Consider the following 12,955-nt stretch of genomic DNA (forward strand, 5'->3'; position numbering starts at 1 on the left):
GCAGTAAGCCATTCCAAGCCTGCTCTACCCACACACCTCCACAGTTCAACCGGAATTTCGTCTGGCCCGGTAGCTCTGCCCCTTCTCATCTTACGCATTGCCTCCATGACTTCATCGATCTCAATGTCCCTACAATTACTTACTTCATGGTGACTGTCGGCATTCCTCGATTCCCCAAGTATAATATCCTGATCCCCTTCTTCACTTAGAAGTTTATGAAAGTAGGTCTGCCACCTCCTCTTAATCTGGTCATCTCCCATCAAAACTTTGCCGTCATCATCTTTTATGCACCTCACTTGGTCCAGATCCCGAGTTGCGGCGCCGCACTTGCGGTCCCCAATCCGCATGTACGAAAATACCAGAAGCAGCAATATTAGCTGCTGCTAGGGGTGTAAAAAGGAAACCGATAAACTGCACCAACCCAATAATCCGAGTCAAACCGAGAAAAAAATCCGACTATGGGTTGGTTTGGTGTTGGAAAAAAAATCCGACCATAATTGGTTTGGTTTGGTTTTAACTAAAGAAAGTAAAATCGAAACCTAACCAACCCGACATTACATATATAGAAATTTTAGATATATTTAATATATAAATATACTTATTGTGATGTAATTTATAAATATTTCTTAAAAGATTTCATAATTTTATTTTTTGAGGTATTATTTCAAGGTTGGACTTAGAACTTTTGAATGTTCCAATAAGTTTTATAGCCACTAAGATTAGTAAATTAATAATGCTAACAAAAGCCCAAAACAAAATCAAATCAATACTAATGCTAACAAAAGAAATTTAATTCAATACTACGAACGGGAATGTATTGAATATCTATTTTTTGTTTTTCAATAATTTAGATAAAATTTGAATATTTTAGGATAATGCCATGACATATCTCATATTTTGTATTATTTTCTTGGAAAATACTTTATACAGTTGTATCTTACTAGGACTAAAGAAATATTTTGAGCATAATTTATATGTTTTGTTCTACGAAGATTTTATCGGGAAAAAATTCGAAAAAACCCGAAAACCCAAGAAAAGCTGAGAGTGAAAAACCCAAGTTTTATTGGTTTGGTTTGGTCTTTAGATTTAATAATCCGACACAATTGGTTTGGTTTGCTAATTGTAAAATTCGAACCAACCCGACCTATGTACACCCCTAGCTGCTGCAACAAAATTCCAACCTCTCCGTTAACCATCCGAAAATACCCTGAGGCCCTCGGGACCTCAACCAAAAGCACAAACATAACCCAATACCTTATACAAACTTATTCCAATCATCAAAACACTTCAAACAACATCAAATCAACTAAAACACCTCGGATTCAAGCCTAAGTTTCTAAACTCTTTCGAATTCCGCTTTTGATCAAAAACCCAACCAAACCACGTCCGAATGACCTAAAACTTTGCACACACATCCCAACTGACACGACGGAGCTACTGCAACTCTCGGAATTCTATTCCGACCCCTATATCAAAATCTCGCCTATCAATCTGAAATCGCCAAAATATCAACTTCGCCAATTCAAGCCTAAAACTACTCCAAACCTCCAAAACCTATTTCGATCACACTCATAAGTCATAAATCACCTCCCGAAGCTAACCGAACCATCGGAACTCGCATCCGAGCCCTCTAACACACAAGTCAACATCTTGTTGACTTTTCCAACTCAAACTTCCTTAAAAGAGACTAAGTGTCTCAAACCTTACCAAAATCATTCTAGATTCGATCCGACCAATCCGATACCACAAAACACGGATAATGAAGCATAAAGAAGCAGAAATGGGGAAAACGGAGCGGTAACTCATGAGACAATGTGAAATTTATTTTTAAAGGGTAAAAAAAGCGACCAAAGTTGGTCTCTATCTGCTTCCCCTTTCGTAAGCGACCAACTTTGGTCGCTAATTTTGAATTATATTTATTTATATTTTATAATTTTTTTAAAATAACAATATAATTATTAAAATTTTATAACTGGTCCCAGATTAGCGATCAAAGTTGGTCTCTATCTGCTTCCCCTTTTGTAAGCGACCAATTTTGGTCGCTAATTTTAAATTATATTTATTTATATTTTATAATTTTTTTAAATAATAATATAATTATTAAAATTTTATAACTGGGTCCCACTTTGCGACCAAAGTTGGTCGCTAATTTCAGTATTTCTTTGACCAAGCACGTCTGACCAGTCCGGTCAACATTTTGACCACATTATCGACCAAAAAAGTGACCAACTTTGGTCGCTAATGTATTTAGAATAATTATTTAATTATTTTCTCCAATTTAGCGATCAACTTTGATCGCTTTTCTTGACAGACCAATTTTAGTTGCTAAATTTTGGTCGCTTTTTTCCGAATTTCTAGTAGTAAAATAGGAGACGGATAACAAATTACTTAGATTATATTTTCATGAATGGGTTCAGAAAGCTTCCCTTCATTCATTATTAAGCCAAAGATTCAAGGCCTTTGAGTCAGCCATGCTTTTAAAAGAATCTCATGCATGTAATACAACATCTAATATATTGAATATTTCATTTTGATTTATTTTAATTTACTTAGAGATACACTGTTTATTTATTTCAAACTAAAAAATTGGATAAAAACCCCTATATGATGGGAAGCCTACACAAAATAATAATTGTAGGATTATATATGAAGGTTTAAGTGGTTAACCTTAAATATGTGTATAACCCGTCATTTTCTTTCCTAAATAATCTCAAAATATATTAATGAAGCTGGAAAAACTATAGATCAAAATTACAGGGCTTTTATCATTATGATTATTATCATATTATGCAACTATAATTAGGGGTGTCAATGGTTCGGTTCGGGTGGTTATTTTATAAAATTTGTACCATACCAATTTTTTGGGTTTTCTATGATGTATAACCAAAATTAGACTTTTAAAAATCGTACCAATCATGTCGGTTTTTCTTCGGTATCGGTACGGTTTTCGTTTAATTTTCGGTATATTTTTAAATATCATTTAAAAGTCACTAGTAGAAGCATAATGCAATAGCATACCTACTTTTATAGGACCTATCAAAACTCTCTAAATAATTTTACTATTTAAAAGGTGATGAACTAAGAAAACATGAAAAATGACCAGAGTATAGATCCATCAATTATTCTATAGCAGTGTATAAGAAACTAAACAAAGACATAGAAAATATAAATCATACAGGTGGAAAGATATTAAGCAAGCTGAGACTCAAGAATAAAGTCAATAGAAGATTAAATATTTAAAAATATAAATTTAAATAATACAAAAATTTAATATATTGTAGTTTGTTATTCATAATCGCTAGATTATCTTGTGTCTTGCTAGTGAATATGCTGGAAATAATTTAGCTTAAATAGGAGTAGTATAATGGGTTTGGGAGTTAGGATTTTGGGTTTAATTAATGGTTGGCTTGTAACCATTTTTATCATTTTAAGGCCCAATAAAAATTGAATGCTTTATTATTTTTAATATTAATATATAAATACATTTTTTCTATGTAAATTTATTTGGTACGGTTCGATTTTTTTTGATTTATTTTCATAAAATAAAAAACCTACACTAATTATCGGTACGGTTAATAGATTTATATAAAAACCTAAGGTTTTATTTAAAGAAACCTAAAAATCGGTTCGGTACGATTTGATTGGTTTAGTCGATTTTTAAATATGCATTGACACCCCTAACTATAATTATCGGATCCCATGTAACGAGCATTAATACGAAGAATATTCTGCATCATTTCACGTGGAATATTGTCACGACCCTAACCCCGAACCCGGTCATGATGACGCCTCTCGTGAGGACGAGGCCAGCCAATTAAACCCAATTCACTTTTTAAAATAGTTAAACAATATAAAAGCAGTCTAAACATGATTTAATGATAATAAGTAGCGGAAGTACAACCCGACACAGCCCTAACCGGGGTGTCACAAGTCACGAGCATCTACTAGGGTATAACTACAACGGAAAGTCTGAAGTGTACAAATACGGACAAATGAAATGAAGAGAGAGAAAAGCAGTGTTGCGAACGCCGGCAACTACCTTGCTAAACTCTGATGACTCTGCCTCCGATCAGCCACCCGCTACCAAGTGTATAAATACCTGAATCTGCACACAAGGTGCAGGGAGTAAAGTGAGTACTACAACTCAGTGAGTAATAATCATAACTAAAGTCTGAATGGTAAGACAACACGTAAAGCATATCAAGGTGTTGTATAGAAGCAATTCAAAAACCAGTAAGAAAGCAGTGAAGTTGTAAAAATCTCTTAAAACATCTTAGCTCAGTTTAAACTTCTTTGAAAATGACTTTTTCAATAATTACGCAAATGAATGCAAAACAGTTAGTGCAGATAAGCACAGAAATTCGCCCCTCAGGCACAAATACCATAGTTTAACAGGTAAATGACAGGTAAATATGAAAGATAAACACGTAAAAGGTTCGCCCCTCGGGCACAATGTCAACAACTCCGCCCCTCGGGCAATATCTCAGAACAACACCAGCCCCTCAGGCAATCACATAGAACGGTACAAGCCCTTGGGGCTATCACATAGAACAATATCAGCCCCTCGGGCTATATCTCATATCACAATGGGTACCCGCGCTCACTGGGGGTGTACAGACTCCGGGAGGGGCCGCTCATGGCACAAGCGCAATATCAAGACATCTCGTGGCATCAAATCTAGGCCCTCGGCCTCATATCAATCAACAAGCCACCTCGTGGCATACATATCTCAGGCTCTCGGCTTCATAATCAAATCAATATCTCACTTCTGCGGCGTGCAGCCCATACAAAAGTATCCTCACAATACAGGCCCTCGGCCTTACTCAGTCAAAATCACATAAGCCACTCGGGCAACAGTAAAACGTGATGCTCAGCCCAAAATATTAATTTGGAATATCATTTCAAGTGTTAAAGCAAAATAAACTTGGCTGAGTTTTAAAAACAGTGGAAAATAATATGACTGAGTTCAAGTATAAAGTCAAAAACAGTGAGGAAATATAAACAAAAATCCCCCAAGGGTTAAAATAGCTGGCACTAGGCCCAAATATGGCATCCAGCCCAAATAATAATAATAGCAAATAGTTTTCAGTCAAATACGTGGTAAAATCATCAATCGGGATGGACCAAGTCACAATCCCTAATAGTACACGACCCCATGCTCGTCATCAAGCGTGTGTCTCACCTCAATATAGCACTACAATGTGCAATCCGGGGTTTCAAACCCTCAGAGCATCATTTACAATCATTACTCACCTCGAACCGGCTAAATCTCTAGCTCGCGACGCCTTTGCCCCTCGAATCGGCCTCCGCGCGCATCAAATCTATCCAAAATCAGAACGAATACATCACAATATGCTAAGGGAACAAAGCCCAAGCAAAACAATCGAAAAAAACCAAAAATCTCAAAATTGGCCAAAAACCGAGCCCCGAACACACTTCTCAAAATTCAGAAATTTTTACATCAACGGGTTCCTTATCTCCCCACGAGTCTATGCATAACAAGAATACCAAAATCGAAGTTCAAATGACCCCTCAAATCCTCAATTTAAGGCCTCCTAAACTCAAGCCCTAATCCTCCATTTTTAGTCCTTTAATTTCAATCTTAATCCATGAAATACTACCATAGAAATGTGTTTTAGGTCCAAAATCCTTACCTTAACGAAGTTCCCTTGAAATCTCCCTTCCAAATCATCCAAAAGCTCTCAAGCCGAAGTAAAAAATGGTGGAATAACCCAACTTCGCGAAGTGAAATAAGTTATATGATCTGCTCAGGCCCTTCCGCATCTGCAGTCACAAACCTGCTTTTGCGGTACCGCATATGCGGTCATCTCCTCCGCTTCTGCAGAAGTCACTTAAACACCAATTACCGCATCTGCGGTCCACTCTCTGCATCTACGGCTACGCTGGTGCGGCCCATCTAACACATCTGCGTTCACTGACCATTCCTCTCGAATCCGCTTCTGCGGCTCGCCTTCCGCACGTGCGGCACACCTGCGGCCCCCAAACCGCAGGTACGAAAACACCAGAAGCAACAAAACTACAGCAGTTGCAAAACATCACAACCTCTCCGACAACCACCCGAAATCATCCCGAGGCCCCCGGGACCTCGACCAAAAGCACCAACATGACCCAATACCTTATTCAAACGTGTTCCAATCACCAAAATACCTCAAACAACATCAAATCTACCAAATCACATTGGATTCAAGCCTAAGTTTCAAAAAACTTCCGAAATACGCTTTTGATAAAAAACCCAACCAAACCACGTCTGAATGACCTAAACTTTTACACACACATCCCAAATGACACAACGAATCTACTGTAACTCTCGAAATTCCATTCCGACCCCTATATCAAAATCTCGCCTATCAACCGGAAATTGCCAAAATATCAACTTCGTCAATTCAAGCCTAATTCTACTCCGGACCTCTAAAACCCATTCCGATCATACTCCTAAGTCATAAATCACCTAACGGAGCTAACCAAATCATAAAAATTCCAATTCGAGATCATATACAAACAAGTCAAATATTGATCAAATCTTTCAAATTTCAAGCTCAAACTGGGAACTACTCTTCCAAGTTTATTCCAATTATCCTGCAAACCAAAACCAATAATTTACATAATTCATAATACATCACACGGGGCGAGTCATGCCCGAGAACTAGCGATCAAAGTGCAAAATCTCAAAACGACCGGTCGGGTCGTTACATCCTCTCCCACTTAAACATACGTTCGTCCGTGAACGTGCCTAGAGTTGTTCTAAAAGCTAACCAATTGCTGAATAACCTTACCATGCATATACCCGGGGGTGATCCCATGTCACCCTATCTCATATAGGTCCGATAACACATTGTAACTGAAATTTCACAACCCAATCTAGCCCAAAAACCTTAGAACCACATTTCAATTGCTGAAATCATCCACAAGGTCAGAATCTCACATCTATACTCTGAATAAGCCTGACCCAGCTGTAACAAACCATACCTGCAACCTCGGATGCAATTTCATGATATACCACATAACTCAAACACTGGTAGCGATAACTTCTAATCACAGCAGCTGCACACAACAGCCGAATACCGGTAGAAAAACTCTTACCAACTAAAATCTCATCCCAACACTTTCATATACTGCCAATGATTACTAAAACACGCAGTAAGCCATAACATTTCCCAGATCAACCATTCATGAAGCCACTTCTCCTTTCACATTTACCACAACAAATTTCTGAGCCGAAACTCGATATTATCCTTCCAACCTGCTGAAATCGAATCCGTTCGTATTTATTAATGACCCCAATGATCTCCTCTAATCCAACACATTACTCTGGTGACATGACACATCAATATAGGCCTAAGCCACAACATGCACAATACACACACCAATATGCAACAGTCCGAACATACTCAAATCATGAAAATGACTCAAATGAAAGAGTCGTACCTAAAGCTCACCAGTACCACCACAACACAAGGATGAGAAACCGTCTCACATCATATGAATAGAACACACGGATCTAACCCGCAAGGTCACACCTACACATGACTTCACTGCGATGCGCGATCCTATCCAACACTGCTCCACATGAACCACCTCAGTCATTATGCTCGAAATCGACAACCACACACCATTTGATGTCTGAAACCAAAGCAATTCATCACACCCGCAGTAAAGCAAATAACCTACACTGCACAAACCTGCAAGGACATAACTGACATTCCATTCACCGAGAAACACCTGATTTCTCTTCCCGCTTGACTTCCACTATGAAACCCCAATAGAACCGCACCATAGGTGCCTATAACCAACCAATCACAACACCTCGCAACACAAAAAGGTAATTCATAGATCTCACCATGTTACTAATAAGCTCAATAACAATCGAATCAATACATCCCTCAACAATACAATTCGGAGCCAACCAAGCCGACTCAATTAGAACACACATCCACATTGGCTTGCCAACGAACTCCTTATCAAGGAATCCTGAAGTTGCTCCTTCAACTCCTTTAACTCTGCCAGTGCCATACGATACGGTGCCTGTCATCAAATCAATACCAAAATCAACAACCTTGCTTGGTGACATGCTCGACCATAAGAAACACATCCGAAAAGTCCCTCACTACCGGAACTGAATCAATATGGGGGGCCTCTGCACTGACATCCATCACGAGAGCCCAAATAAGAAAGACAATCCTTCCCAGCCATCCGCTGGTCTTCAAAATATATAAAATCACCCTATTACGAACATAAAGTCCGTCGAACCTCGCCCCTCAATCCGTGGCACTTCCGGCATAGCCAATAGCGCCGCCTTAGCGCAATAGTCCAGAATGACACAACACAACAACAACCAGTCTGAACCTAATATCACATCCAAGATCTAACATACCAAACACAAAAAATCTGCTCGGATCTCCAAAATCCCGATAGTTACTAAACAGTGCCAATACACATGACTCACAACCACCACATAGCCGAAATATGAGCACTTCCCGTCTCCAACTCCATATGGCCCATGAATCAACATACCTGATCCCAATTCCTCCATCCGAATGTATACCACACCTCAAATACCCAATCATTCCACGAGAGATACTCTAAAATTCCTCACCAAGCAAACTCGAATACCAGCAGTCGATCTAACAAGAAGGTGCCGCAATACTACCGTAGTACCATCAACTTAATCACATTGCCTTTCCTGAAACATATACCCTCGTCAAATCACTCCAATTAGCAATACCATTTCCTTAATCATCTGAAGATCATCCCCCTAATCATCTGAAGCTCCTTTCTCAAATCACCTGAAACTACCTGTGCTGCCTAAGAATTTTATGACTTTCCATTCAGAACTGAACCGTAACCTTAACATGCAAATCTCAATCCTCCACAACATACTTCATATACCATACCATCCTAGGATAACATGAGAACTTCATCCTCCTTCCGAGTCACAAACATCTACGTACTCAACTAGCCAAGATCTTTCCATTGAACCCATTTGGAAGAAGAATCATTATACATCCCACGCTCCTCATGTCAATAGAAATATATATATACACCTCCAAACCGCGGTAGAAATCATCAAGAACTCTTTGACTCCCTTTTGCACAAAACCAAACCTGCCAGGACTAAATCCTTCTTGCTCGACCAAGCTACGCAAGCCAGTAAAACCTAAGAGCACTGCCGCGAAATGCCTGTAGGAACTCATTACCCCGTACAGACCCAAGGAACTAATCATATTCTTACCATACCAATCCGGCCTACTACCAAGCTATCCCATCTATCCGAGTTTCCTTCTGATCTACTGTCAGCTTGGCGCTTCTCCTTGCTACAACGCCACCATTCCTCAACCCAGACTCACCACACGAGACCCAAGCACAAATCCACACCGTCTAAGACTTATAAGCCGCTGAATACTCTCTTAAATATTCCCAAAAGCACCACATTCAAAATATTTTACTCTGAAGAAATTCCTACGAATCTAAATCCGGTACCTTTACCTTCCCGATACTGATACATAGAATCCCATAATTAATATAGGAAACACCACAAGTCTTGACATCTTCTAATAAAAACTCAGTCTCCAACCACATATACAACCTTAAAATACCCCATTGTTACATGTAAAATCCTAAACACATTAGAACTACTCCCACGAGTTATTCACTCTACTCAAACTGCAATTAGCCTGATCGAACGAACCGAACAACCTGTGCCTCATTGGCACTCCGACACCGCAGAATGTAACCTCATCTCAATACAACTCAACAACTTCCTTCCCTATGCACGAGCATTCTTTATCAACAACCACTCAAGACATTCTGTGATTCTCGCAAACCTATGAAGCATAATATAACCTTACCTTAGTCAAAAATTTTCCCTTACTCGAGTCGTCCTCTATCTCAATTTCCGCAAATAATAATTGATTCACCAGCACGCCTCAAGTTGGAACCAATGTAGCACATATCCGTGCAATTAACGACTCAATAGCAGACTCTCCCATTTGGCTCGAAGTCATAGATACAAACACACTTAAGAACTTATAACGCATATACTCTATTGCTGCCATAATATCATAGTGAGATTAAACTCGATCCTTCATAAGCTCATGAAACACAAACCATCTGGTACTTTAAATCTTTTGCAAATCCTGCATTCACTCTCACAACGGTCAAGCCCACTCTCTTACGCGACCCAAATTTAAATTTCAACACAAATATTTCACTTGCAAATGACATCTTCTAGCAGACAACATAAAGATCGCACAACTTCCGAACACTCCATAGGAGATATCCCACCTACTTCGCCTCGAACTAACCTTCCCGCATACCTTTCATCGTCATAGACTTTACGCAATCACTTAGTCTTCCTGAGTCTGAACTCGTATTGCAACGTGAAATTTACTTCGCTCACAACTGGGAAACATGAAAAGATTCTTCACACGCCCAAAACCGGGGCTATACCTCAAATCAAGATGGAATTCAAGCACCTAATAGTCCTTCTATCCTCCAGCAGACCCTTCTCGTCGCTTCCAAATCATATGGATACATCTCGCAATACTAACATACTCATCACATAGTTATCCAGCCGTCACTCCCACTGATAGGGACACTACAAACATATAAGTTCAAAAACACTTGCTCACACAATCAGCACCTCGGTGCCCAAGCCATAGGCAAAGATCCGGCCTCAAGTCCTCCAGACTGGCCCAACATCTACTCATAGAGATCATATCTCGCCCCTCGATCGGGGAATCACAAGACATCGATGTACATCTGATACTGAGCGCTCATGCGTGCATACGAACGCGTGAAAGGAATTTTAAGAGTTACTTTTCAAGCTGAATCAAGGACGCACGATAAGAATTCAAGAATGTGAAGTTTTTCCTAAAGGTTTTGCAGCCTCTCGAGGATAAATATAGACGTCTCCGTACCGATCCGTGAGACTCTACTAAACCTGCTCATGACTCGTGAGACCTATATAACCTAGGTTCTAATACCAACTTGTCAAGACCCTAACCCCGAACCCGGTCGTGATGGCGCCTCTCGTGAGGACGAGGCCAGCCAATTAAACCCAATTCACTTTTTAAAACAGTTAAACAATATAAAAGCAGTCTAAACATGATTTAATGTTAATAAGTAACGGAAATACAACCCGACACAGCCCTAACCATGGTGTCACAAGTCACAAGCATCTACTAGGGTATAACTACAACTGAAAGTCTGAAGTGTACAAATACAGACTAATGAAATGAAGAGAGAGAAAAGCAGTGATGCGAACGCCAGCAACTACCTTGCTAAACTCTAATGACTTTGCCTCCGATCAGCCAAAACCCACTATCGGGTGTATAAATACCTGAATCTGCACACAAGGTGCAGGGAGTAAAGTGAGTACTCCAACTCAGTGAGTAATAATCATAACTAAAGTCTGAAAGGTAAGAAAACACGTAAAGCATATCAAGGTGTTGTATAGAAGCAGTTCAAAAACCAGTAAGAAAGCAGTGAACCTGTAAAAATCTCTTAAAACATCTTAGCTCAGTTTAAACTTCTTTGAAAATGACTTTTACAATAGTTATGCAAAATGAATGCAAAACAATTAGTGCAGATAAGCACAGAAATCCGCCCCTCAGGCACAAATACCATAGTTTAACAGGTAAATGACAGGTAAATATGAAAGATAAACACGTAAAAGGTTCGCCCCTCGGGCACAATGTCAACAACTCCGCCCCTCGGGTAATATCTCAGAACAACACCAGCCCCTCAGACAATCACATAGAACGATATCAGCCCTCGGGCTATCACATAGAACAATATCAGCCCCTCTAGCTATATCTCACATCACAATGGGTACCCGCGCTCACTGGGGGTGTACAGACTCCAGGAAGGGCCCCTTACAGCCCCAGCGTAATATCAAACCATCTCGTGACATCAAATCTAGGCCCTCGGCCTCATATCAATCAACAAGCCACTCGTGGCGTACATATCTCAGGCCCTCGGCCTCATAATCAAATCTGTATCTCACTGCTGCGGCGTGCAGCCCATCCAAAAGTATCCTCACAATACAGGATCTCGGCCTTACTCAATCAAAATTACATAAGCCATTCGGGCAACAGTAAACATGATATTTAGCCCAAAATATTAATTTGGAATATCATTTCAAGTGTTAAAGCAAAATAAACTTGGCTGAGTTTTGGAAATAGTGGAAAATAACATGACTGAGTTCAAGTATAAAGTCAAAAACAGTGAGGAAATATCAACCAAAATCTCCGAAGGGTTCAAATAGATGGCACTAGGCCCAAATATGGCATCCAACCCAAATAATAATGATAGCAAATAGTTTTCAGTCAAATGTGCGGTAAAATCATCAATCAGGATGGACCAAGTCACAATCCCCAATAGTACATGACCCCATGCTCGTCATCAAGCATGTGCCTCACCTCAATATAGCACTACGATGTGCAATCCGGGGTTTCAAACTCTCAGAGCATCATTTACAATCATTACTCACCTCGAACTGGCTAAATCTCTAGCTCGCGATGCCTTTGCCTCTCGAAACGGCCTCCGCGCATGTCAAATATATCCAAAATCAGAACGAATAGGTCACAATATGCTAAGGGAACAAAGCCTAAGCGAAACAATCGAAAAATACCAAAAATCCCGAAATTGGCCAAAACCCGAGCCCCGGGCCCACTTATCGAAATTCAGAAATTTTTGTATCAACGGGTTCCTTATCTCCCCATGAGTCTATGCATAACAAGAATACCAAAATCGGAGTTTAAATGACCCCTCAAATCCTCAATTTAAAGCCTCTTAAACTCAAGCCTTAATCCTCCATTTTTAGCCCTTTAATTCCTTTAATTTCAGTCTTAATCCATGAAATACTACCATAGAAATGTGTTGTAGGTCCAAAATCCTTACCTTAACGAAGTTCCCTTGAAATATCCCTTCCAAAT

The sequence above is a fragment of the Nicotiana sylvestris genome, chromosome 9 (genome assembly GCF_000393655.2).
Source record: "Nicotiana sylvestris chromosome 9, ASM39365v2, whole genome shotgun sequence".
Lineage (NCBI taxonomy): Eukaryota > Viridiplantae > Streptophyta > Magnoliopsida > Solanales > Solanaceae > Nicotiana > Nicotiana sylvestris.